General features: G+C 46.8%; 1 long non-coding RNA gene across 1 annotated transcript in view; it reads right to left on the bottom strand.

Annotated features, from left to right (window-relative positions):
- Positions 1-27649, bottom strand: part of LOC135907833 (uncharacterized) — a 309573-nt gene that overhangs the window by 37541 nt on the left and 244383 nt on the right. Inside the window, exon 2 of the long non-coding RNA XR_010566131.1 lies at positions 5848-5952. This is a non-coding gene — a long non-coding RNA (uncharacterized lncRNA). The remainder of the gene's footprint in view (positions 1-5847; positions 5953-27649) is intronic.

Genomic DNA, 27649 nt, shown 5'->3' with positions numbered 1-27649 from the left:
GGTCATTTGACACATCCCACAGAGCTCAGTACCCAAATGTCTTTGCATTACACCCACATCGGAACCGTTCCTTGAGGCCAGTGCACGAACCCGCGACCTCGTGCTTCGCGGAAACATGCCATAGCCACGTCGGTGTGTCGCTGAACAAATAGCAAACTGGCTATGCCAGTGGTATAGGTGGGAGGCAAAGTGAAGGCAAGTGCATATATACATACATCTGATGGCGGCACAAACTTCGAATGATGACATTGTTAAATTTGAGTCCATAACTAGGGCTTCATTCTCTCAGCACGCTATTAGTGGGCCTTTCTAAGGGACACTTTTGTCCCACAGCAAACCTAAATAGGCTGACGACGATAACGAAGCAACCGTTGCATTCTTGGTCTTCTCAAACGACTGATTCTCTGCAAGCCCGTATACGACCGCGAAAAAGGAGGCGCCCTTTCCATACGAAAACAGCATGCCTGGAGTTGAACATTACGTCAGGGGATATGGAGTTACTGTAACTTCGGTACGCTTCATAGATTTTGCCTCGGAACTCTATCGCAGATCAAAAGAATCTCAAGTCCTCTTTGAAATGAGCTTCCCGCCATGGAGGTTGAGAAAACCTTTCGGCCCGGTGAGAAAGGTCACCGCATAAGAAGGAAATGTCTGTTGTCAAGCTCTAAACTTCATGTGTCGTGATGCAATGGATCTGCCGCCGAAGCTGCCTAATGGCATCGCAATGCTCACAAAGAAAAACAATCAGTGGTACACACATACGCCACTGCTCGCAAAACACATTGGCGAAGCATGAAAAGATTCTGCTTTACATAACCAGAGGCGCTTCTCTTTCGGTGGCATATTAGGAGCTCTCTTACTGCAGCCATCCTCTTTAAACAGACAGTGGTGAGTCTTTTACATTAGAAAACAAGACCATTACTCCGTAGGATATGGCCTGATTACGAATATGGCCTCAGGTAAACGTACGCCTAAAGGTGCTTTACAGTAGCGAACACCAAAATAGTGGGTAGTATTTTCTGTAACAGCAGACAGCACCGTGAGCAACGCAAAAAGAATATATGAAGAAAGAGAGAGAGCTAAAGAGAGAGAGAGACAGAGAGAGCGAGAGAGGTAGTAAATGACAGGAGAATTGAGCAAGAAACTAGCGAGCGGTACAAAATGTTTTAGAAAGGAGCGCCTCAGTACGAATTAAGCAGCGGAACGCTAGCTAGGCTTGACATCCGATAAAAAAAGAGGAACGAGGCAAAGTCGCCGGTGGGGAGAGTAAAGCCACGTCGATACAGCGACTAGCCCTCGCTGAAGCCAAGCCGGCAGCCGTGCCTAGCCGAGCCAAGGCGGAGGAGGCAGACTGCACGGGCTGCTTGGAGGCAGGGGAAAAAAAAATAGAGTGGTATCAGAGCGGCGGAGAGAGGCGAGATTGGGAAGAGCGAGAGAGTCGCCGCTGTCTCGGTGGCGGCGCTATGCGACTGGACGCGGCCTGTTTACTGTTTACCCTATGGCGGGCCGCGCCTCCGCCAGCGGGCGACACCGGTGCAGCCAATGGGACGCCGGCTCTCAGTTCGATAGCATCCTCCGGTGTTGGCCTGCCTCCCGTTTTGTGCGTGTTTGTTGACTTGTTTACTCTTCCTCAATGCCCTCTCTCTCCGCATCTTGCCGGTTCTCCAAGAGCGCCTTCTTTTTTTTTTCCCCGCCTCGCTCTGGCGCACCTCTAGCTCCATTCCTTGAAGGAAAGGGTTTTCTTTTCCCTCGATGCTACCAATCCAACCTTCTTGCCCAGCACTCTGTACTCTCTATCGCCCTCTTTCGATTTTGATTTGTGGGCGTCTTTTTTATCGCCGCGTTGCTACGCAGAGCATCGGCTCCGGAAAGGCGTCGCTCGCACAAAACTGTCAACCTAGCCTGCTTTCCTCCCTGTCTTTGCTTCTCTCGATTTCTCCTTGCTGGTCCAAGACAAACGCCCCCCTGCCCTTGCCTTCCTCCACGTTCGCCTTTCCTGTCGCGAATCAAATCTAAGGCGACCCATCTTCGAGAAGAGGCGAAGGCGTTGCCTTTCCGTTCTTGTGCGTCGAGCGAGCTTACGGCCACGCCCACTGTGTTCTTTTGTGGGCACTGCTTCTCCGGCAATGCCGCCATGAAAGGATGCAGCCGTAGCAACTGCGTCCTTCGAGGCCGCCCCTTTGCATCTCTGTATCATCTTGCCTTTTTCATGCAACCTCCGCTGATTAGCGCTCAAAGATTTTTGTCTGGAAAAGAGTGTTCGACCTTGCGATGAAGGTAGTAGATTCAACAACCTGATGGACCTTATCGCGTCCACATTTGATCGATTCGTCGAATTCCAAGTCGCGCCGGCTGCAGCACAAATAAGTACAAAAACTTACCGAACTGCAATATGCTCAAGCATCAAAATTATCCGTTAAATGACGCACGTATTACAGAGAAGGTGATGGTACGACCAATTTGATAAAGGTAGAACTGAGATAAGGAAAAATTTCGAAGCGAGGTTCCAAAATCTTTTTTGAGAAACGCATTTTGTAGAGTCATACAAAGAATGAATCCCAAGGCAAGACTGCCGTTGACACGCGAAAATGGTTAATCACAAACGGAAAGCGTGCTTCGCCGTCTAAATACCGCACGTGTGGCAAAGCCAAAGTTGAGGCACAACAGAGCATACTTGTACAAGATTACTTCTTTGCGTGGATGACGGTCGCTCTTCATCACCCCTTGTATGTGTTCACCAGTATTCGCTTACCCGCAAGCGCCAACTATAATAGCAGTATGAAGAAGCACTCTAGATGTAGTAAACCAGCGGCCATGCAGATGCGACCACACCCCACAGCGTATTGAATGAACGAAACTAGAGGCAAGGTTGAAAAGCCTTACAAATTTGAGAAATTCATAATATTTGTTCACTTTAGAATACGTTCTACGACGTGGTAAGCTTTGCCGTTAAGTCTACAGAGAAGCCACTATCACTGGAGCACTAAAGGCTGGTGGCTTAAAACGGCAAACACAAAGAGATTTGAAGTAAGGAATCACTGTTGGACTGGAAGCAAATATAAGCTATTAAATAAAAGCAAAATATTGCGAAGAAGACATACATCTTTATCAATACATACTAGCAGAGACTCTTTGAATCAAAGAGTCTTGACTTTTGTAATGATTCGTAGGCACAGTAGGGAGATCCTTATTTCGCACCAAGAGTTTAAAATGTAGTTTCTCTTTGGCTATCTCTTCGATTGCACTTTGGTCATTCATGCACTTTGGTCATTCATGCCTTTTGTGCACTTAGTGCGTTTCATTGCTTTTTAATTACTGCCGAATGTTTAACGCTAGGTGTTTGATCGTTGTTCATGTTTCTTGTCTTGTTTGCTGTAAATCCCTCATTAGGCATGGGAAAAAGAAATCGCCACTAAATGGCAAATGGTAACATTGTTTACAGACATTTCCTTACTGCGCAAAGCCAACAGCAGTAGGTATACAGTGGTTGTTTATGCTGCCTGTTGTATATGCTGGCAGACTAAAACATTCTGGTGGTTTCTTTTTCGTTGTTCTAAAGCCGGTGCCACGTTAGTGTAGACGTAAAACAGATATCTTCAATTCCGTTCACATATGCTGCAAAGTACAATTTCTTTCTTTTTGCTATGAAGCGATTTTTCTTCCCATTGCCTAGTGTGTGGCCAGAAAGTACTACGGAAATTTCATCCAAGATGCTTTTGGCGTTTATATAAGTGTCCCTTACGGCGCTGACTAAGCGTTTTGGAAATACAAATACTGGCCACAAATTCACGATTGGTCCCAGCTAAAACGGCCAACATCATCTAAGCAAATGTATATCAGAGCAAGAAAAAAATTACACATTCTCTTAATTACTGTGTGCGCTGACTACCTTCGCATAGTGTTTATATTTTTTATTGGCGCGCCAATGCTGTGGCGGATGCTGCTTGTTTCGTAAAAAGTTGTATAAAAAATAAGGTGCTATGCCATCTGATATTCTTTTTATGTAACGTGTACATAAGACGTACAGTGTATATATGGCGCAATGTACAACATACGCCTATTTTCTGCGATGCATAGACAACACGCACAAGTACTGCATATGTGCAGAGTATGCATTCTTTTACTTAAAAGTATAAAGAAAACAGCACTGCAAAGAAACAACGAAAACGACAGTGCCAACTCAACATCGGACCAGATAATGCAGAAAAACGTCAGGACGAGAGTTAAATCAAAACCCTCATACAGGCAAGACCTTTCTTTTCGAGAATAAGAGCGTGTGTTATATGCACATGCTACTTTGTCTGTACGTCCAGTGACGTCACATTAACACAGTTCTGCTCCTTAAACACAACGTATCGCAGTCGTTCACGGCAGCTTCAACGTGTCAGTGACACTTTGCGCTCTTTCGTGGGATCTATATCTCTTTATCCCCAACTTAACACGCCCTGACGACTATCTCGAGCCATGTACTTTTCGTGCGCTTTGCTATGACCTCAACGATCGCGGCTTGATACTCACGATTTTCGCAGGTCGTGCATTGGCACCTTACGCGTGATATGCACATATTTCAAAATTTTCTGTCATGATCTTCGTATGTAGTCCTAGTTCTCAGTGAGGACTTCCTTGATTTTTATCTTTGTTGAAAGATTTAGTTATTCTTTAAAATTTTGTACTTATTTAGCACTTTGGTGCTTTATTTTGAGCTATGATTTCTGGATTTTTGATAAGTTAAGGTTGGCGCGTTTTGCATAATAAGATGGGCGTGTCATAAGTACACGGATAACATTTGTCGGCCACAACAGGCGTCACAGCTCACTCGCGTAGTATCTAATGTTCTACCTGCCGCAATAAGTTTATTGAACGCTAAATCAGACGCTCAATTTACCGCCACTTCATGATTACCGTTTTATTTTTTATTCTAAGTTCCCCAATCAGTGTGTGGTGGAAAGTATGAGTCATTATATAAGAAAATTGCAATCGGAGACGACACTTCGTTTTAAAATTCGCTTGAGCTAGAACTGAAAGAAAAAGAAGCATAACAGCGCTACCTAACAGATTTTACAACATTTTGACATATGACGGTGCCATGTCATTCTGAACGATAAGATGCAAAAATTAAGAAAAAGAATGAAGTGGATTCATTTTCTTTTTGTGGGTCTTTAGGGTTGTCTATTGAGTCGCGTTCCACTTACTGCGATTCCACGAATAACTGGCCTCTACTGCTATTTGTGAATAACGACCTCTTCCCGTATAAATAAAGACATGTATATCTGTGTAAAAGAGACCTTTCTGCTACTTCAATAGGCTAAATTGTCGATAGAGATTCAATTCATTGTCTTCTGCAGAGACAACTTGAGACAATGCGTACAAAATTTTTCATTTTATCTCTCAACTTTTCGCAATAAAGTGTCTTTTCTTTCTTTTTGTTTCCTCAGGTTTCGACAGTCGTCGGCCCCTTCTTCGTTCTTTGCCATTTGTTCTGTGCGGATGTACGCTCGGGAGAATGGAAGAAACCACTCTTCGTCTCAGACAGGGATGAACGAAAATTCTCTAGGTGCTAAATAAATTGTCGATCTCTCTTTGTGATGATCTCCATTAATGCTTGTGTGGTACACCGTCTAGTGAAGCTGAAAGATCCGTTCGGCCTGCTTCCGTGGGAACTTGAAATTCCTTCGGAAATGTGCGCCTTCCTTGAACTGAGACTTGGGCGAAAAGGAGAGCAGTCTCGCATACTTTGGTTAACCTAACCTAACGACGAGGCCACCGCAGACGTGGCCGCGTCGTTGAGTGTCCGCCTCGGCTGCCGGAGGTCGTGGGTTCAAATCCACGCGGCCGCCGGGTACCCACCGGTTATCCAAATGGGCGCAGACGTCTCCCGGCCGGACAGTTGGCATTCTTCGGGGGTGAATCCCTCTGGGAAAAGATCCCGCGCCATGCAAATCCCGTCGAACCCTGTGGACACAAGCAAACCCTGATATGATATCAGAGGGAGCGACAACACTGCACCGTGCGCTCGACGCCGGCAACAAACCTAACGTAACCTAACCTAACGCCTCTTATACTTTTTCACTTCAGCTATGTGACTACTGGCAAGGGTCGATCACAAAACGAAAAGAAAGTACAAACATATCCTTGTCATCATTGTCATCATCATCATCATAACTAGAGTTACAGGAAAATCGAATATTTTCGATGAATAGGTAAATGTACGCAGTATGGTAGTTGCTCCGCCATACTGTTTGACGTCCTACTATTAGCGATTATCTATGACTTTGCCGGGAGAGAGAGAGAGAGAGAGGAAAGGGGAAAGGCAGGGAGGTTAACCAGAGAAAAAAAATCCGGTTGGCTACCCTACGCTGGGGAGAGAGGGGAGGGGGAGGTAAAGTGGAAACAAAGTAGAGATAAGGAAAGGAAGGAGCATAGACACACAATCACATCGCCGGGAGAAAAATACGGCAGAATATGGTGCTCAACAAAGCAAGTACGATGCTTCGATTTAGGTAACATAATAAGCTGATTTTCGTCCTAAGTAACGAGTTGTCTCCAGAACTAAAGCAAATTTCGCTCACCTGGTTTACTAATCTAAGGCGTATGCTAAACAAGAAGGATGTGTTCGGTTCATGGGTTCGTAAGCATGTCCATGGGATGAAGCAGCCGATGAATACCGGTACGAATAAATAAAACATTCAAAAAGTGATGCGGCTGCTGCAGTTTGAACTGTCGTGGCGCAAGACTTTGTATGACTTGCCGTGTGATCCAGCAATATGGTGATACCGATTTTGTATAGGGCATTAGATCACGCCATTATCGTTTGTGTGCAAGCAGAAGTAGTTCTGGGTAATTACGACAGTTGCCTTTCTCCTTCTAGACCGTTGCCGCTCGTCTAGCCTCATTAGTTCAATTTCAATCAATCTTCAAATCAACTTCGTGTGAGTATCAACACAACGACTTGCAGAACTTCATCTTGCAAGTCATCATTTGCAGCGTATTGGCTGGGGCCTGTACGTAGCGCTAAAAATAAAATAAAATAAAATAGGAAATATGAAAATAAAGAAGCAGTCAGGACAAAGGCAAGAGACGGAGAACACTTAGCGAGGGTCTCAGTGTCATTTTTGTCCTACTTTATTGTGCACAGTTCACAGTGAAAGGAGACGCAATTTATGTTTGATGAATAAACAATTTTTTTACCACTTCAAATTTCAGTGAAAGCGTGCGGAGGATGCTCATTCCGTACATAAACGAAGAGCATAACCTTTACGCGTGCACCATGTTTTGGCCATGATTCTTGGTGTTTTTCATTTGATTACTGCTTCTCTCAAATCAAATTTCGTCAGAATACTAACAAAATAATCTTAAAGAAAAGTAAGAAATATAAGAGTAAGCATCAGTGTCCACGTTCGCGAAACTATTACAAAACTTCATTTCCTTGAAGTCAAAGTGTTTTGGCGCGAAAATCATTATGATAGAGTTTGGCTTGATAACGAGACAATGGCTTTGGCGGTAGCCAATCGCAGACCGCAATTACGAAACGGAAGCTCTGTGAACACGTGTTGGGCTCTGGAAGTTACTGGAGTATACCGGTTTATTACTGCATATCTTCCGAGAATGAATAAGTGATTGAATTTTTTTGAAGAGAGTATTATTAGCGCACCAGCTTGAGGTTTCTGTTTTCCCTTGTTGAAGGTTAAGGTAAGACTTAAAAGAATGAGATTATGTTCACCATAAAGCCAATGAGTGACGAGGTCTTCCTTTACTGCAGTGTACATCCAGCAACCTAGTATTCTGTGTTGTCCCTTGTACTTGTCTGACTAGTTTTGCTCTACAGTATTGTTATTATTTTGAAAATACTGCCAGTGAACAAATTTGACCATACAGGAATGGCTACGAAATCACATAATAAAGCAAATGACGGAAGAACAAAATTTACATGAAGAGAACAAATAAAACACCTGCAATATCGGTACGAAAATGGCAGGTAACAAAATTTTAAAAACAGGAGAAACATTGTTAGATTTCTGTAGCGAAATCACTCGACGTGGGGGACAACAGACTCGGGAAGTGAGTTCCAGTCTTCAGTTGTCCTGCGGAGCACGAATAGATTTTTAAAGTCTTGTGTGCCACTGCCGCTTCTGAAGCAGGTTACTTTGGTTGCTGCTGAGTCATATGCAGGCAGCTGCCTCCAGGAAGTTGCTGCGGTTTCATTTTTTTTTTGCAAGCCCCGTATTTAGCCATAACATCTTCTGTAAAGGCTGCTCCTCTTCATAGCTTGCTTGTAAGTGTCCCCTGTGCTCCGCTGATTTCTCGAGGCCGAAGGCGTTCGTTCGCAAAGGTACTGCAGTGCGGGCTTTCTCTGTTCGGTGCTTTGATAGCTTTGAGTGTTAGTCTAGGGTTTCCTGTCGTTCCGTCCAGTTGGGAATGTGCCCTGAAAAAGTGGGGCAGAAATTTAAGAAAACTCCTTTGTCGTCACGTAGGCTGTTTCTTTGACGAAACAGCCCGCATATCCCGAGAAACAATCCATCCGAGGGATGACGGTATCTGTGGTCTGTAATGTCCTGCGGTTTTCTTTGATGTGTTAGGAAATCGTATTGCTGAGGCAGCCTTGGAGACATACACGGGAGGGCTCATTTAGAGCTTGGGCTTATTTGAATGCGCATGGAGTTTTTATCCGATTGTAGTTTCAGAGTCTACCCTTCGAGGAGCCCGATGTGTGCCGTGAGAATGATAGGTTTAGTTTGTAGTCTCATTATAAACATTCAGTCGCAGTTACTGCTTGGTTAAAGAACTGCTAGGACTTCCTAGAACTGCTTGGTGGGCTAGTCGGTGCATATTAGATAGCATGGTGGTCTACGCACAAAACCAAAACGACACATGGACATATTGCCAGGACTGTCAATGTGTCCTAGTGTGATTGTGATTTTACGTGTAGATTATTAAGGGATGAGTCGCAGGCAAGTTGTCCTCTTTTGTGCAATTCCGCTTGAATGCCTGCAACAACCTCTAGAACGTCTCCAGTGGCTCACCAACGCCCTCAAGCATAGGTAGTGTCTTGAGCCGTCGTGCCAATTGAAGCTTTTGTATCCAGATGTTATTCATGCAATCTAATATTTATCAGTTGAATAAGTAACCGCTTTTCATTTCAACTGACGTACAGTGTAAACACACGCTACTGCATACATCCGGTATACAATAATGAAAATTGAACCTGCGATTTAGTCGTAGCTGCTACCATACATTAGTGATGTTTATTCTTTCGTTTTTTTTTCCCGCGTCGTGAGCATTTGCGACAAAGAGAGTTGCAAAATTGTTCTTTAATGTTTAAGCAACGATGAGGAGCAGCTGCTTTGCGCTCGAAAAGAATGAATAGAAAGTAGAGATGCTCGTCAGCGTCAGAGGGTTCGCTGCAGTCAGCTTTCGCAACCTCATATAAGTCGACTTCCGTAAGAGCTCCAAAGTGCGACGAAATGCTGAGGCACGAGTTCTCGTTCCTCTATTGGTTTCGCTAGAAAGGCGTAGGCCGTACGCAAGGTGTTTTGAAACAACTCTTACGAAACGATAAAGGGTAGAAAGTAGCGTTAATTAAATGGCTTGCTCAAGAGTGTGCGGTGTTGCCGCCACTGGTGCTAGATTAGCTGTAGAGTAGCGTCGGCAGTTAAGATCATAGTAAACTGCAGGTAGCCTAGAAAGAGTGTTATGGCGAGAATGGTGTGAAAGTAGCGCGCGACAAAGGACGAGACAATGCAGCATGCGCCTTATTGATTGAGTGATTGATTGACTGAGTGAGTGATTGAATGGTTGGTTGATTGATTGATTGATTGATTGATTGATTGATTGATTGATTGATTGATTGTGACGTTAAAAAGGAACGCATGGCCTACGTAGACACTATAGTGAAGGGCTCTAGATTAATTTTTTACCACAACAAGTTCTCTAGCTGGAGATCTTTAACTTGAGGACTTTAACCTAGTCAAAGGTGGCATTGTCCTCCTTCGCATTATAATTTTTAGAGGGTAGTAGAGCCATGTCATCGGAACGTCGGCTAGCCCGTCTGAGTAATTTTACCCCGGTTCGTCCAACTTCTATCCCACAGTGTGTTTCCGTATGTCAGCTTATATTTTGAGGTTTTGATTTTGATAGTTACGTGGATAGTTCTAGGTCTGTCGTGATTTTGAGAGCCATGCATTGCCGCACCACTTCCTTCCGAAATCATCCACTTTCTGTTCCAGTCATTTCTGGCACAGTATATATATTTGCTAAGTGGTGTGACGATGACGTCACTTGGTGGCGGACAAGTTTTCCACATGTAGTACGAGACGCATTCACGAACAACAAGGTGTAGACAGGGTGCAGTGAAAATAAAGGACATCACAAATGCTATCATGCATGACCAGCGCTTTCCCTCGCTGTTATTACTGATGTTGGTCATCCTGTCATGCTGTTAAGTATATTTGATAAGTCAAGTGACCCGCTTATAACGAATGGCGTAACTTGCGCATCATCCCCGAAGTGATGGCTCCAGGATGAGCCCTACCTGGTGAATACAAGGGAATGCTCTGAATGGCTTCGTGGCAATTGGGTCTGTTCACGACAACTATGAAAAAACCAAGTCTCTTCAAAATGACATTTTGTAATGGGAGAGGTTTGTGCATTCGATTACACCGGCTACTTCCAGTCACATGACAACAAATAAATTACAAATTGTAGCTAAAAAGAAAAAAAAAAGACACGGGGACACAATGACCTAGCCCACAATACAGCAAGACAAGCTCATGCGTTTCAGCGTGGTAAATATATCGGGTTCGCGTAAAAGACCCGTGCGGAATTACGCTTTTCATCAAAGAGGAAATCGAATAAACGTTGTGTTTTATGATGCACGCCCGTTCTGCCATTACAATTTCATCACAGAGCACCGCTGTCTTCAACTCGAACTTTCATACCGAGTACGTCGTCAACCGTAGCCTTTTCGGGCTCGTTCATCTGGCCTTACGTTACACGCCAGAACCAGGAAACCCGCTATCGAGGAGCAACGAAATCTATCAATTGCGTAAAGTAATCTAAAGCTGCGTAAAAGCGGCGCCAATGGCATCTGATGGCGCCTGAACAACCAGCCTTTCGAGTATAATGGTTATGCACACTGCAGGGAGGGTGAAATAGATCCTCGTCATCACTCTTACTTTATTTGGTTGCTGCTCTGGGCTTTTTACTCGCAACTCATCGGGAAGGGCACGGAGATAACGTGTAACTCGCTCATTTGCGAAGCGTCAATCTTGCGCCCTTACGCATATGCGTATAACTTTCGTTAACGACGTGCGTCAGAAAATGAATGCCCCCTCTTGCGCTGAACGCTGACGAACAAGATGAAACCCTTTTCGGAAATCAGTTGCACGTTAATTGTTACGAGTACGGTGGCGTAAGAAAACACGAGCACGAGAAAGGAAACGTCGCGGGCGCTCACTCACAACTGTACAGGGGCGTCCCTTCACTTTTGTTCCTGATACACGCCTTGTCTTACGCTACCGTCCTCACACAGCGCCATTACCAAATAGCCCAGTTTTCAGTTCCATAACCTGTTGTATAGATGTGACTCACAGCACCGACGTTCGGAAAAGAGGACGCGGCGAGCACAAAAACAAAGTATAAGTCACTTTTATAATGCATAAAAATAACCCTATACTGCTCCGACTACCCTACAGAACCGAAAGAAAGGGTTACGGTCGTCACAGAATGCAAACACGTGCAGCGACGCTGTCGTTCTGAGGCTCGTTTTCTTCATTGCAATCGCACGGTCCTTCTGTCAAAGAACAGCACCCGAGGCTGTTAGGAGTGAGGTAAAAGCCACATCAGCGTCACTTCGGAAGCCAAACAGCGCCGCTCTCCTTCATAAACTAGACAGCTAGAGGCCATGAATATCAATAGAGAATGCCACGACGACACACTCCGGCGTCTTAATAAACGAAACGAAACGAAAAAAAAAAAGAATCAATGGATTCTCGCATCACCGTCAAACCGAATCTGCGTTGCACATCTATCGTATACCACCTTCGCGGCGCAAAAAAAGAAAGAAAAAAAAGAAAAACATACTCTAGGAAAATGAAAATAACGAACCATGGTGCGCACCAAATAACGCGCCCGCTGGAATAACATATACGCCGAAAAAATGGGAGCGCAGGAATAGGAGGGGGGTGCCGAGTTTTAAAAGAGTGATTTCACGCGCGTTTTGCCCGAGGCATTCCGAGTACAAACAAGCGCGCGGAGAGATGGGTGAATGGCGATGCGCCCATAAAAGCAGCATATGTACCGCACACGAGTTTTACTTTACACAGGAGCGAAGAAAAAAAAAGAACGCCGAGAGGGACAAATGCGAATGATAAAAAGAAAAATGAAATTTACAACCCTCAAGCCCGACGCCCACGCATAATATTTCTGCGCACTCAGGCCACGGTGCAAAATGCGGTGTGACTTTCGGCGTCGACTGGCAGAGTCGGGAAGAAGACAGTGTCACTGCGTCTGCGAGCTGAACAAGTAAAAAAAAAGAAAAAGAAATAGTTATAGAACGGATATTCGGGAGGTGGGGGATATTGGCAGAGGGTGTGGTAGGGATGAAAAGGAAGCATAAGGGAAATCTTGAACTGCGTTCGCCTTTTAAGAACGCGGAAAAGCAGCTAAATCAATTAAACAAAAGGGAAAGCGAGAGCGTACCAACCGGAAGGCGTGCTTATGATGCAACGTTACTTGGAAAGAAAACAATCGAGCAGAACGAAAGACGCCAGACAGAGGATAAAGGGAGACCGCTAACAGTATGCAAAAGCCCGCGTAAGCAAGAAATAGTAAGAATGCAGAATGAAGCGAAGGAGGAGGCAAAGTGCATTCATAAGTCACAAGATCTCGCCCTGCTAATATATATATATATATATATATATATATATATATATGCATCTGTGCTGCGTATGCGGGATTCTTTTTACTTTTCTTTCTCGTTGCGACATACTCGCGATTCAACCCCATTTTTTCGCTGTTCGCTCCTTAAACGCGGTCGACCACTCACAATTCGCAAAGTCCATAGCGTTAGAACGGGGGGAGCGAAGCATTTTAGAAAGGAAAAAAAATACAAGAAGAACGTTAAAAAAAAGAAGGAGCGACCATTATATCAACGACCAAGATGCAAAAAAGAGGGAAAAAGAAAAGACAAGTAACTCGAGGCAGTGTGACCCTCTCATGTAAAACAAACGTTTTTTACCGTGCGTAAAAGCGAAGAAAGAAAACATGAACTTGCGGAAAAGGATGGGGACCGAGGGTGTAAATGTTATCAAAAAAATTTTATCAAGCAGCAGACAGATAAAAAATATATATGGGCAGCAAAGGTAGGAGTCACTTGGTTTTTGGGTCGAAAAACGGGGAAAAAACCGGGAGCCCCAGCGAGATGCGATAAAACGCGAAGAAGCAACAAAAACGTGGCACAGAAGTGGGGAGTGTTGGTGTAGGCAAGGGCTCTCGAAAGACGAAGCACTGTCGCGGGGGTGGGGAAGGTTTGGAGGCGAGGGGTGGGGGCTGGCCTCCGAAGGAGCTGCAGGAATGCGAGTAAAAAAAAAGAAATAACGAGAAATAAGTTAGGAAATCATGGCCTCGACCTTTTTACGCGCACTGACTCTCACACGCACGCACACATACCCACACCACCTAGGGGGACGGTGGCTTCAAAGGGCTAGCAAAATGCACCAGAGCAGCATCGATGGTATGCGAAGGCAGAAGGTGCATAGGAATAACATAAAGGAAGTAGCGTGAGAAGTGGAAGTGGCGGGCATGGCTTCGAAGTACAGTCACCAGCAATGCGTGGGAGTAGAGCAGAAATAGGCGTTCCGGAACGCGGCGTATTTTGCCCACTATATATATATATATATATATATATATATATATATATATATATATATATATATATATATATATATATATATATATATATATATATATATATATATATATATATATATATATATATATATATATATATATATATATATATGCCTTCCGGAATGGACTTTTACCCCAATCTTCGAAAAGCGTGAGTAAAAGTGCTGGCGAGAGAGAAACGTCGCGGCGTATTTTTTTTTTGGGGGGGGGGGGAGGGAGGGCAGGCAACTGGGGGCGTTTAGTTAATGGCTCAGTATTTCACGCCTTTCTACAGATGCTGCTCGCTTTCGCCCATTATTGTAAGCCTATAGATTCAGATCGCCAGCTTGCTTGATGTGGCGTTGGCTTTTCGTCTTTGGGCTTATTGGGAAAAATTGAACTAACTCTATCTCTCGGGCTTGACGAGCGATTTGTGTTGCTGCGAAGCCCAGTTGCGAAGCGGTTTCGAGGCGGTTACAGGTTGGGGCGCAGACGAGCACTAAAGCGTGACACACGCGCGTGGCAGTGAAGTCGTAGTGCAATCATAGCCAGCACAATCGTAGCGCAGGTGTTTACTTTTGAAATCTAAAAACCTCGGGTTTGCAGTACTTGGTACTGCAAAGCCGAGGTACTCCGTGTCCAACGTTCGCCAAGCTATGGTAAATACATACATACATACATACATACATACATACATACATACATACATACATACATACATACATACATACATACATACATACATACATACATACATACATACATACATACATACATACATACATACATACATACATACATACATACATACATACATACATACATACATACATACATACATACATACATACATACATACATACATACATACATACATACATACATACATACATACATACATACATACATACATACATACATACATACATACATACATACATACATACATACATACATACATACATACATACATACATACATACATACATACATACATACATGTGTTTGTGTGTGTATGTGTGTGTATGTGCACATATACGGGATCGTTCTGCAGACTTGCCGCAATTTTTTAATGTAATCTATGGCAGATAGCACAATTGTAATCCGTTAGCTAGATCGCATAAGCAAGCGAACATTATCTGAACGATAAATGGAAATTATTATTTGTTTTGAACACATATACACATATACACACGTATTAGGAAAGGGAAAGCGAGGGGCAGGCTGGCAACTGCCACCGGAAGGGGCACAACGCCTGCCTACTCTTCTGAAGGGAGGTGACAGCAACACAGAAATAGAGGATAGGAAGGAGGGGAGGAAAACGGAAAGAGGAAAGGAGAGCAACAGGACACTGGAACAGGACAAATCTAAAGACTAAAGTAGAACTCAGCATCCGGAAATTAAAGTGACGCCGCGTCGAACAGCCTCCACAATTATCAACCACATCCATGGCTAGTTCGCTATGCGGCTAATTGTGTTCTCCACGATGAGACGCCAAGTAAAGCTGCACGTAATCACCGTTTCACCGTTAGTCGGTTCACAATATACACTATAAGGTGTTTGAACTCGCCACCTCCCATCTTCGAAGGAAGAAGCCTTAGAACACAGTACAGATCACACACAGTAGGGCCGGTCACTGAAGGTCACGCTACTACAGAATGTTCAATGATCATGCTACAAACGTGAACCTAAGTTAGTTACTTCTATAAAGGTTAGTAGGGCGCGATGGGCCTGATCACGTTTAGATGCACAGCCACTGGGGTATAAACATTCCTCGAGTGTCGCACACCGCAGGCCAAGGAGATGATAGTTTCTCACTAGCGACGTGCGCTGCGCACTGAAAGCGGGACACTCAAGTATAAGGTGCTGAAGTGTCTCGTAGCAGCCACAAGACGTACACAATGGACTTTCCGCACGCCCTTGTCTGTATAAACGTTCGTGCACGTTCACGCAACCAACCCTCAGCTTGAGCAGTTGTGCTCTAGCGCGACGAGGCAAGCCTCGACCACGAACACGGGGCGGGAACGTTCCATTTGCGACGCGCTGATCTGGATGCTGCTTGAGTAGGTGGCGACGAATCAGCAGACGAGCGTCATCAAGCTTGCACAAAATTTCTGGGCAGTCACAGTTGTTATGAACGCAACTTGAAGCGAGCCGATCAGCCTCTTCATTTCCGGTGATTCCTACGTGTGAAGGTATCCATTGAGCAACGAGAGATACCCCACGTGATGTAATTTTGCTCGCAGAGTCATTAATACTGCGCATAAGTGGACAATCAAGCTCACTGCGTTGTATCCTGCTAAGGGCAGCACGGGGTCCGTAAAGATGACGACCTTCGATGTAATTAACTCCTCTAGCACGTATTTCAATGCAACATTAATCGCTGCTAGTTCCGCAGTTGTTGACGAAGTTGGATGAGGTATCTGAAAGATACGTCGTACTTGAGTTGAAGGGCAGTAAAAAGCTGCAGAGGCGCCTTGACCGTCGTTGTGTACAGATGCATCTGTGAAAACTTGAAGATGATCTGGAAACTTTTCGAACAAGTGTGATTGAGCCAATTGGAATATTGCCGAAACAGCCATATCAGACTTTTTGTGCATGCCAGGGATTGTGAGGAAAATGGGGAATACATGTGTCGTGATACCTTTTGGAGGCGGAGACGTATCTGAAGCAGCATGATCAGAAATGGTAGTGATATCCATAAATAATGCCGCCATTTTTCCCATGCGAGATAATGGGCGGTGAATCAGACGATCAAGGAGCGCTTGACCATTCGATGCGCGGTGCAGACGCTCAATATGATATAGAGTTCTCTGATCTGCTTGCAGCCTCAGGGGTAACTGATGCGCTTCAGTAAGTAATGCAATAGACTGCGCCTCACGAGGTAAGCCAAGCATTAGTCGAAGGGCAACGCGATGATCTCGCTCCAGTTGGGCCATCAAACTAGGTGGTATGTTCAAAAGTGGTAATGCGTACAGTATGCCTGAGAGTACAGATGACTGGTACACCTGAAGAGCCGTTGTTTGGTCGCAACCAGCACCTCGAGCAGTCAATGCGGTCACATACTTAAGAAGGGAGTGCGATTTGCGTCGTACAGATTTAACGGCAGGACGCCAAGAGATGCGATCATCCACAATTAACCCCAAATAACGGTGTTGTCGCACCCAGTTTATAGGCGTTTCGTCAAGATACAGTCGGCTCATTGTTCGACGAGCGCGTTGTTTAGGGTGATATGCTATTGCAGCCGACTTAGCAGGTGATATGAGCAGGCCAACTTCACCCAAGTACTCCGAAGTAGCGTTGAGAGCTCTTTGCAAGCTTGCACGAAGCCGCGGACCAAGGTGCGAAGGGCCGCTTATCCACAGAGCAATGTCATCTGCGTAGACAGCTATGCTCACAGGGAAGTCAGTGTCTCGAGGCAAACGACTTGGAAGCGCGGCGAGTGCCGCGTTAAACAAAAGCGGCGATAATACGCTGCCCTGTGGAACACCGCACTTCACATTTCGGTATTCACTGGTTACTCCTCCGACACGCACTTTCATGCGGCGCTCCGATAGAAAATTATGCACAAACTGGAGTAGACGACCCGAAATTCCCGCGGTTGCAAGTGCGAAAATAATCGCCTTATGCGGAACTGAATCGAAAGCTTGCTGTATGTCTAGGAAGAGCATGTAGGCGGAATGCTTGTTTTCTTTAGCAAATTCGAGTGCTGAGACAAGGTCTGATATGCTGTCCAGAGCCGAACGGCGGCGACGAAAGCCACTCATGACATCAGGGAAAAAATTCAGCTCCTCTAGCCTGACATCTAAGCGAAACAAGACCATTCGCTTCATTAACTTGACGATGTTTGAAGTTAGGGAAATTGGTCGGTAGGACTTGAGGTGTCTTGCCGGACGCCTGGGCTTTAAAATTGGTATTACAACGGACGATTTCCACTCAGCAGGGATTACACCGGTTCTCCATACTTCATTGTACTCGTCCAATATACGGTCATGGAAACTCTTATCAACGTTCCGCAATGCTTGGTACGTCACACCATCTGCGCCTGGAGCAGTGCGGCATTTGGAGAGGCTCAGCGCGTGTCGCAGCTCCTCAAGAGTGAAATCTGCCTCGTCCATCTGGCAAGCTGGACCACAGGAAGCGGTTACGGTGCTGTGAGTTGTCAAAGAAGGAATATCGCTAATTGTGGTGTCTCTGGATGCAGGAGAGACGAAAATGTCTGCAAATGCCTCTGCTATTACCTTTGGTGACTGGCCAGTCGCTATGCTCAATGTAGCCGTTGGATTCTTGCAGATTTCAGGAGTGCGGAGAGCCTTCAGTATGCGCCATACATTTCCAAAACCACTTCCAGTATGCAACGAACTACACAAAGCTTCCCAGCTCTTGCGACGAAGCTGTTTTGTATGCCGCCGTATGGCTGCATCAAGGCGATTGTATATAGTCCAGTCTGTGCGTCGTTTAGAGCGCTGTGCCCGTCTATAAGCGCGCCGTCGACATGCGCGGAGCCGCAAAAGCTTGAGATCGGGGTTTGGTTTGCCGATATTCCGTCTTCGTTGTGCTGTAGCTTTTTGTAAGCACTCACTCATATATTTAAATAGGCTGTCTTGAGATGGTGCCTCTGAGATGAGCTGTCGGAACTTGTCCCAGTTAGTAACCGTATAAACGACATCCTGGCGACCCGCAGTATGTGTTGGTGTTAACCAAATGTGTAGGTGATCTGAGCCCCACGGGTCGGGTTCACATGACCAGGCTAAGCACACATCTCTCGTTGTTATCGCAAGGTCTATAGTGGAATGCTCCTTTCCTCTACCAATAAAAGTAGGTGAACCATCATTAAGTATTTGGAGATCGTTCTTGATAATGAACTCGTTGATCTCTTCCCCACGATTGTCTTGGGGACGGCTACACCATCGTGGATGGTGGGCATTAAAGTCTCCGCATAACACAAACGATGCACCACACCGAGACACTAAGCCCTCAAGTAGCGAGGTATCGGAAGAACGTGTAGGCCTATTGTATATGCTTGCCACCGTCGTACACACACCTCTGAGGCTCACAGTAACAGCTACACACTCAAACTCATCGTCACAGAGGCCGTCTGTGTCTATAGCCGCGAAGTCCAAGTCAGCACTAACGTACACTGATGCTTTTGAAGCATTGCTCGTATGCGCCGCCTCCACACACTGGAAAGAGCCACAAGCTGGTTCCGCGCATCGAGTGTTACTGTGGACACCTACAAAGCCTGGCAATCGATATTCGTCTTTCCTTACGTTAGTCTTCTGAAGCGCTATAACGTCCGGAGGAGTCTTCATAGCGACTAGTCGAAGGGCTAAATCAGCGTGCCGTGGTCGCATCGACCTGACATTCCATTGCAGCACAAAGGGGCGAGGCTGCTGACAACTGTTAGAATTATTTCCGGTAAAACGTCTAGTGAAGGCCTTCGAGGACAGGAACGAGTGCCTCCAAAAGTTGCTCTGCTGCTGACGCTGCTGGTGTCTGGCGACCGGAGATTAGAGATCTGATGACGTTGACAAGCATCTTTAGAAGATTGACAAGTTGTACATCGTCGTTGGCTGATATCGGTTTAGGTACTGCGTTTGCAGTGCTTTCCACTATGGTCGAAGTCTTTGTAGATACTTGTTCCGGCGGTTTCGATGGAAGCGCTGGCCACGATGTGTCTGAGAGGCAAAAGGTCCGCCCCCCTACTTTCTGATGTGTTGTTTCTTTGTCACTCTTTGAACGCGCTGCTTTTCCAGTTGCTGGGGCAGCACTACGGCGACGGGAGCTCTCATCTCCTGCTGCCTTCTTTATGGCTTTCTCTTTTAGTGCCTTTAGTTCATTCTTCAATGAGGGACATCCTTTATCCGTTGCCAAATGTTCACCATTACAGTTAGGGCACCGATATGCCTGACTTTCACAGGAATCTACATGGTGATTCCCACCGCATTTGGCACAGACCAGATCTCTGGTGCAAAAGCCCTGAACATGACCAATCTTGAAACATTTATGGCATTGCAAAGGCCGTGGTATGAAAGGTCGAACAGGGTAGCGCACAAGTCCAGCCTTTATATGACTAGGCAGCTTTCCAGAGGCGAAAAGTATCTTCACGCACTTTGACGTGCCCAGCCTTCGGACACTAATTATTTTGCATGGTGGCGTGCAAACGATCATGTTCTTAAAAACGTCGTCCTTTAGATCCAAGTCCACATCAGATACGACACCAGCCACTATATTTGTACCCTGTGGTATGTAGGGACGCGTGTGGACCCCGCAGATTTCAGACAAACCAAGTAGTGTTTGCACCATCTTATCATCAGTCGTGTCAACGGCAATGACATTTTTCCATGGGTTCACGCGAACCTCTTGGATTAGTCCAGGGGCAAGTTTGAAGAAGAAATCATTAAGTTTCTGTCGAGAGATAGCATTCAGGCTTACCATCGCGTCGATGGGAATGAAAGCTACGGTCGTAGTCTTGATGGTGCTGTATATGATAGTCCCTTCACTTGAGGACGACGCCGGAGACGTCCGTCGTGGGCGGCGGTGTTTGACAGGTATGAAACCATCCGAATCTTCCGATCTTGAGTCAGAAAGCTCGGAATCAGTAGCGTCGGATCCTACTGCCGAACTGAGCCGCTTCCGAGCCGCAGGCGGTCTATGCTGACCGCCAGACGCGTCCAAGACCATATCTTCCATGGCAAGCTCCGCGGGGAGGATCTCCCAGCAGAGTAGAAGACTTCAGGGTGCAGCACAAACGTCGTTGCCTGTTACTGATGCACGAAAATAAGGTGAACAGAGAAAACTGCAGCACCAGAGGAAAACCAGCAACCGAGCACAGTAACTTCGTCGTCGTCCCTCAAGGAAATGCACTATCGAATAATTAACAAAAATTCACCATATTCACTTCACTTTGCAGCACCTTTTGCAATTTACAAAGGAGTTCGCAAGGTATATCCGATCGGAACGGATTCTCAGGCTGACACCTGTTTCTAGACATTAATTCCCGATCTTTGCAACAAATACATTGGCGGTACACTTGTTTTTGTTCTAGAGTTCATGAAGGAGCACGTCGTAAAGAAAAAAGCAAGTGGAACGACGGTGAATTTTTGCAGCAAGTTTGATTCTGCGTATCTCAAAAGTGATGTCATCCACAGAATTCTCTTCAAGTAGATATGCCTTGCATCTTCAGAAGCTACAATTTGTAAATTGCAACACGTGACGTAACGTAAGCAGGTAATACTTAATAAGAAATTTTCGGTAATTTGTGTAATTAGTTTTAAAGTAATTAATGTAATTAGTCAGTAATTAGTTTTGTTAATACATTTCGATTTATCGTGCAAGTAATGTCCGCCTCTTCGAGTAGACCAGCCCAAGAACTAGAATTGTGCTGTAACTCAAGTACTGTCCGTACACGTCTACAGCTTCTCTCTCCCTTCTCTCTTTTCGCCTTCTCCCTTCCCCCAGCGTAGGGTAGCTAACCAGACTCTTGACTGGTTAACATCCCTGCCTTCCTATATTCCTCTCTCTCTCTCTCCATTAAAAGAAATTTCTTTAATTACTTAGTCATCGCAAAAACACCTGGCATATGTGTGTGCATATAAAGAGAGAGTGAAAGAGTCGTGGTGGTTTAATTCACCCGTGGAAAAGCCTGGCGGGTTGTGCATGCATAATTTTGAACCATGCGAAAGATGCTGCCCTGCAAGTTTAAGTGGGCGTCCTCTACAGTGCAGCCAATTGCTAAAGGGAGCCCCTCTAATGCTTAACTCTCACATTGCTGGCGGTCTTGCTGAAAGGGCCGGCTGAAGCTATGAGGGCGCAGTGTGCAGCTCTGTAGAAGGTGCCAGCGCCACCAACTACAAGTCGTCTGCAGCACATCCGGGAACTTGGCATCGTACACTTGCCAGACAGGAAACACACACCCACGTGTTCGACACTACGTGCTCCAGTTAACAGTTGATCGCTCTGATCAAGTAAGACGTGTCTATGAATTTACTCGACCCTCCGTAGCACACACTGTTCGCCATGCTTTTCTGCATAGCAATTATTGGCTGTGCCTGATTTATATGATGGGACGTTGTAAGTGATATAAGAAGATAATACGAGTAAAGTAAGCTCTACAGATCTGAAAACGTGCTTTTTCATTGCGAAGGGTGTCCACTGGCCTAAGACGACAACCAATAACAGAAGTCGCCGTTTCGTTCCAAGGGCGAGGCATTGGCAGCGATTGCAAATAATTGGAATATTAGATGACGTAAGCATTGTAGATTTCTCGTGTGTATAAACTGCCGTAAGCACTCGTTTAAGGATTAAAGACGCGAGACGTCGCGTTCCCAAAGACACGAATGTGTACAATTTACTCGATTACCATGGACGCTCGCCGCCGTATCGCTGGCTTGATGAGGAGCTCTGGCTGCAAGAAACATGCCTGCTCTTTCCGAAGCGAACGTTCTGTAAGAAACCCGCACATAATAAACAGACAGGGTACTCCTCATGTACTCCTCATTTCGGCATTTCTAGCTTCCTTCTTTGTCTACTGCCTGAACACGCTTCACTCTACCCGCCCTTGTTTTCATACCTTCTGGGAAGGCATTTAAGAATGTTTGCTATAGAGGCTGAATTTGCGGTGCCGCTGGGGCCTACATACCAGGCAGTCTTTAATATTGCCAGTTGGCTTGCTGTTTTGACGACAGAGAATGGCCATCTGTGATTTGAACCTGAGTTCGACAATTGATTTTTTTTAACTCGCACCAGGTTCTTTGCGGCCGGTCCCTCTACCACGTCTCCAAGCTTCAGCAGATCACGTGGCTTCCAACACTCGGTGCGCGGGAAGACAGCGCGCATTTAGGCACCACCTTTCTGGCCTTCATTGCTCACTTTGGCATGGCTTGCCCTCACGCTTGCAACTGACACCGCGACCTCCAGCGCTTAGCGCACAAGCTGCGCATGCGCCGTTGAACACGGTACAGCAGGACGACCGCACAATGGCTATCGCAGTGAGAATATGCTTCCGTCGGGTTTTTCATCCCCCGCCGGTTAGCGATATCGAGTTCCAAGTAGTTCGCGCTGTGTCGCCCACCAGGTGTAAAGGTAACTGGCTATTACGTCCGAAAGCCCTACTTGGACTATGCGATATGTCGTGGCTCAATTTCGATTGCTATGCCGTATTGCGATTGCTTGCCGTATTGCTATGCGATACGTCGTGGCTCAATTTCGATTGCTATGTCGTATTGCGATTGCTTGTCGTATTGCTATGCGATACGTCGTGGCTCAAAATTTTTCAATTTTCTTTTTCCTTTTTTTTCTTTCCTACTTCCTTTCTTTTTCACGTGGTCAGAATTTGCCTCCACTGAGAGCGAGCGGAAGAACGCGACGACCAAGGGAGGACACTGGTCGTGATTACCGAGACCGCGTATCACCGCGTATGACCGATAAAGTATAGCCGTAGTCGTTCCACAAGAAGTTGAATGTGTAGGGAACAGAACATCTGCCCAGCCATCGCGCGAATTGTCAAGAGTCGCAGAGGTCGTGCGACCAAGGTGGTCGAAAAGCGATGAAATATACACTGTTGGAAGGAATGCCGCAAGTTACAAACGAAGTCGTTTTCTGGGACAAACCATGTGCCTAAGAGAAACTCGTGATTCTACGCCAACATTGGGTGCGGTAATGGGTAAGCAAATCAGTTCAAAACTACTCGTTCACGAGAGGAGAAAAAGCCAATGCCATATGCGAACGTCAGAGAGAGAGAAACGTTTATTAGACGAAACAGTGTCCCGAGCGAGGCCGGGTATCACCCTAAGGTGGGAGGGCTCCTTAGTCCAGGAACCCTCTGGCTTCGACTGCCCTCTTAGCCCTGGAGACGAGTTGTCGTTGGTCTTCCAGGTCCCCGAGGGTTAGCTTGGCCTCCCACGTTTCGCACAGGTCGTTTGCCTGCGTTTCTGGTTGCATTTCGCTGCCTTCCTGCCACGGGCATTCCAGGAGCAAGTGTGCCAGAGTGTCGGGTACGTTGCACAGTGGGCAGAGGTAGCCGTGGAGTGTCCGGTAGAGGCGATGCATCATCGTTCCGTGCGTGTATGTGTTACTTTGCAGGCGTCTAAGGATTAGGCTTTCTTCTCTGTCGAGTTTAGGGTGCGGTGGAGGGTACACTCGACGCTCGAGCCTGTAATGCTGCAATATGGCCGAATAGTTGGTGGGTACGGCCTCCGCCTCTTCTGTCACGGGTCCGAGAGCGCGTGGGAAGTGGGGAGCCCGGCTGACGTGCTCGCGGGCAGCGGCGTGGGCCGCTTCGTTCCCCTCTAGTCCCTCGTGTCCGGGTACCCACGTTACGCAGGTGTACGGGAGCGGAGTGCTTCGTCTTTTTAGTATCTTGAGTGCATCGGCCGAGATGCGGCCCCTCAAGAAGTTTCTGCAGGCGGCCTGAGAGTCGGTGAATATAATTGCTGCGTCTGTGCATGTGGTGGTGGCGAGAGCGATTGCCGCTTCTTCAGCCGTTTCCGGGTTGCGTGCCTTGATGGTTGCCGATGCAAGCTCGGAGCCTTGGGAGTCGACGACGCTCAGAGCGTACGCGTTTCGATGCGGATACTTGGCCGCATCGGTGTAGCGGGCATTCGGGTCATGCTTGAAACTTCTTTTGATGGCGTTGGCTCTAGCCTGTCTTCTACTCTTGTGATATATGGGATGCATGTTACGCGGGACACGTGCGATGGAAATGCACTCTCGAACGTCCGGTGGTATTCGCTCTTTCTTGTCCGTGTCTGCGACATACGTCTCGCTGTAGTTTAGGTTTCGGAGTACTGATCTCCCTGTGGGCGTGAGCTTGAGTCGTTCCAGCTGGCTGTTCTTGTGCGCTTCGGCGAGCTCTTGCCACGTGTTGTGGACGCCCATCTTAAGGAGACGTGATGTAGAGGCCATGGCGGGGAGTCCCAGGGCGGCTTTGATTGCCTTCCTTATCATGATGTTCAGTTTTTCTATTTCAGCATTCTTTAAAGCCAGGTACGGCGTGCCGTATGTGATGCGGCTGGTGAGGAGCGCTTGTACTATTCTTAGAGTGTCTTGCTCCTTGAGCCCGCTTCTTTGGCTTGAGATCCGTTTGATGAGGTGCGTTAGTTGCGAAAGGGTGCGTTCTAGTCTCGGTAGGCTGGCAGCTCCCGATCCGTCTTTGTGGATGTGGAGTCCAAGTATTCGCACGCTGTCGACTTTCGGGATTGTTGTCCCGTTGAGTGTGATGCTGGGGTCGGGCTCTTCGTAGTTGGGTGGTCGGCCTCTCGTTCTTGCTTTCAGGACGAGGTGTTCAGACTTCTCCGGGGCGCAGCGGAGGCCGCAGTTTCGGAGATAGCTTTCGATGGTGTCGACAGCTTCTTGTAAGCTACTTTCTTGCCTTCCAACGTTCGTAGCTCTGGTCCAGAGCGTGATGTCATCAGCATACATCGCGTGACGCAGATCTGGTATGGTCTCGAGTAGTGGGGGTAGCTTGATCATAGCTACGTTAAAGAGTAGCGGTGAAATGACCGACCCTTGCGGGGTGCCTCTGTTTGGAAGTAGGAAGCTTTCACTGCGGATGTTGCAGATTCCGACTGTTGCCGTGCGGTCCATCAGAAAGTTTCTGACGTATGCGTAGGTCCTAGTGCCGCAGCCGGTGCTTTCGAGATTGTTGAGGATCGCGTCGTGGCTAACGTTATCAAAGGCTCCCTTGACGTCTATTGCCACTATGGAGTATTTGCTTCGACTGTTTAGGTGATCTAGAAGGCCTTCTTTTAGTTGTAAGAGTACATCCTGCGTTGAGAGGTGCTGCCTGAAACCGAACATGGTGTCTGGTAGGTGGTCGTTGTCTTCTAGGTACTGGGTAATGCGGTCGTGCACCATATGTTCGAAAAGCTTTCCCGCGCACGAGGTGAGGGAGATCGGGCGTAGGTTCTCCAAGCTGAGAGGTTTGTTGGCCTTGGGGATCATGGTGATGTCCGAGTGTTTCCACACAGCAGGCAGTTCTCCTTTCTCCCAGCACTCATTGTAGTAACAGAGGAGAGCCTCGGTGGCCTGCTGCGGTAGGTTGCGTAGGTGTTTGTTAACGATCCTGTCTTTACCTGGGCTGGTATTTCTAGTCAGCTTGGATAGGGCTACGTGGATTTCGGCCTCCGTGAAGGGTCGGTCGAGTTCTAGGTTTGGTTTTCCAGAGTATTCTTTGCAGCGAGTTGACGCGGTAGAGGGTGCATCTCCGCATAGTTTCTTTTGTAGTTCTCGCAGGAGGTGTTCTTCTGATCCGGCGTGGTTGTGGATAAGACTGTGAAGATGTTGCTTCTGTTTCGTTTTGGTGGGTTCAGTGGCGAGGAGTGCGCGTAGGAGGTGCCAGGTCCTCTTCGTGCTCAAAGTCCCCTGTAGCTTGTCACAGAAAGCGTGCCAGTTCTGCCTGACGAGGTGTTCCGCATAGTCTTGAGCCTGCTTGGTAAGGAGAGCGATGCGTGTTTTTAGCTTTCTGTTAAGCTTTTGTCGCTTCCATCTCTTCAGGAGGCCACTTCTTGCCTCCCAGAGATGTAGGAGGTGCGCGTCGACCGCGGGTGTATCGGCATCAAGTCGTATGATCTTGGTGTGACGTTCTGCTGCGTCTAATACATTTTTGAGCCACTCGTCAATGTCACTTATGCTTGCTCCGGAATCTAGCTTGTCCCTGAAGGATTTCCAATCGGTTAGCCGTGCAATTCCGGTCTTGGTCTGTTTACGGGTGTGTGCTACATCTAATTGGAGGATATGGTGATCGCTGCCTAAGGTTTCCAGGAGTCGACTCCACTCTGCCCAGGGGACGTCCGCAGTAAAGGTAAGATCGGGGTTTGTGTCCCTGGAGACGCTGTTTCCAATTCTCGTGGTCTGGAAGGGATCATTCCAGAGGGTGAGTCTGTGTTGCTGTGCGGCATCGTGCACTCTAGCACCCTTCTTTGTGGTGGTAGGATAGCCCCATGCCGTGTGCGAGGCGTTAAAGTCACCCACTATGGCGAGTTGGTGTCCATTCGTGGATTTCCTGATTTCTCGTACAAAGTGATCGAAATCCGGTAGCTGGTCGCGAGGCGGGCTGTACACGCTGGCCACGAATAGGCTTTTCTGCGTCTTTCGTTCCGGTAAAACCTCGATTAAGGTGTGTTCGATCTGGGTGTTCTCTATGTCATGTTTTTGGGCTGTCAGAGTTTTCTTCACCAGTATGGCAGTTCGTCGGGTTTGTGCATATGTGGCGTATCCTTGCAGTCGGACATTCTGCGTATTCGTTTCTTGTAGTGCTATGACGTCGGGTTGATTCAGCTTGACGAATTCTTGTAGATTGGCGTGTCGAGGGCGGTATGATCGACAGTTCCATTGCCATATGCGTATAGTAGAATGCTGTTTCTTTGCCTTGTGGTTAGGAATCGCCATCGTCGATGGATTGGAATTCGCGTCGGCGATCGCGAGTGGGCGAGACCGAGCAAGAATCGCTGTGGCTGTTCGCCCGTGCCTTCTTCCGACTCGTGGGGCGCGAATTGTCGAGCTGTGCCTTGGTGATGTAGTTGTTCTTTACGTGCGCAATAAAATTGGTGAGCTGTGGTGCGATCCCATCTATTTTGGCGTTTAACGTGGCGATCTTGTTTTCGAAGGTAGCGGCTGTTTTTTCGACTGCTGATTGTACAACTTTTTCCAGTGTGGCGTGAATGTTCTTCATAAAGGCTTCTTGAAATATCAGGCACCTTGCATCTACTATGGCTTCAACGTCGGCCTTAGTCAACGTCGTTCCCGACGCTCTGTTTATGTTTTC

The sequence above is a fragment of the Dermacentor albipictus genome, chromosome 6, assembly GCF_038994185.2.
Source record: "Dermacentor albipictus isolate Rhodes 1998 colony chromosome 6, USDA_Dalb.pri_finalv2, whole genome shotgun sequence".
In the NCBI taxonomy this organism is placed as follows: domain Eukaryota; kingdom Metazoa; phylum Arthropoda; class Arachnida; order Ixodida; family Ixodidae; genus Dermacentor; species Dermacentor albipictus.
Note: the sequence above shows the minus strand (reverse complement) of the source record. Positions and strands in the feature narration are given on the sequence as shown.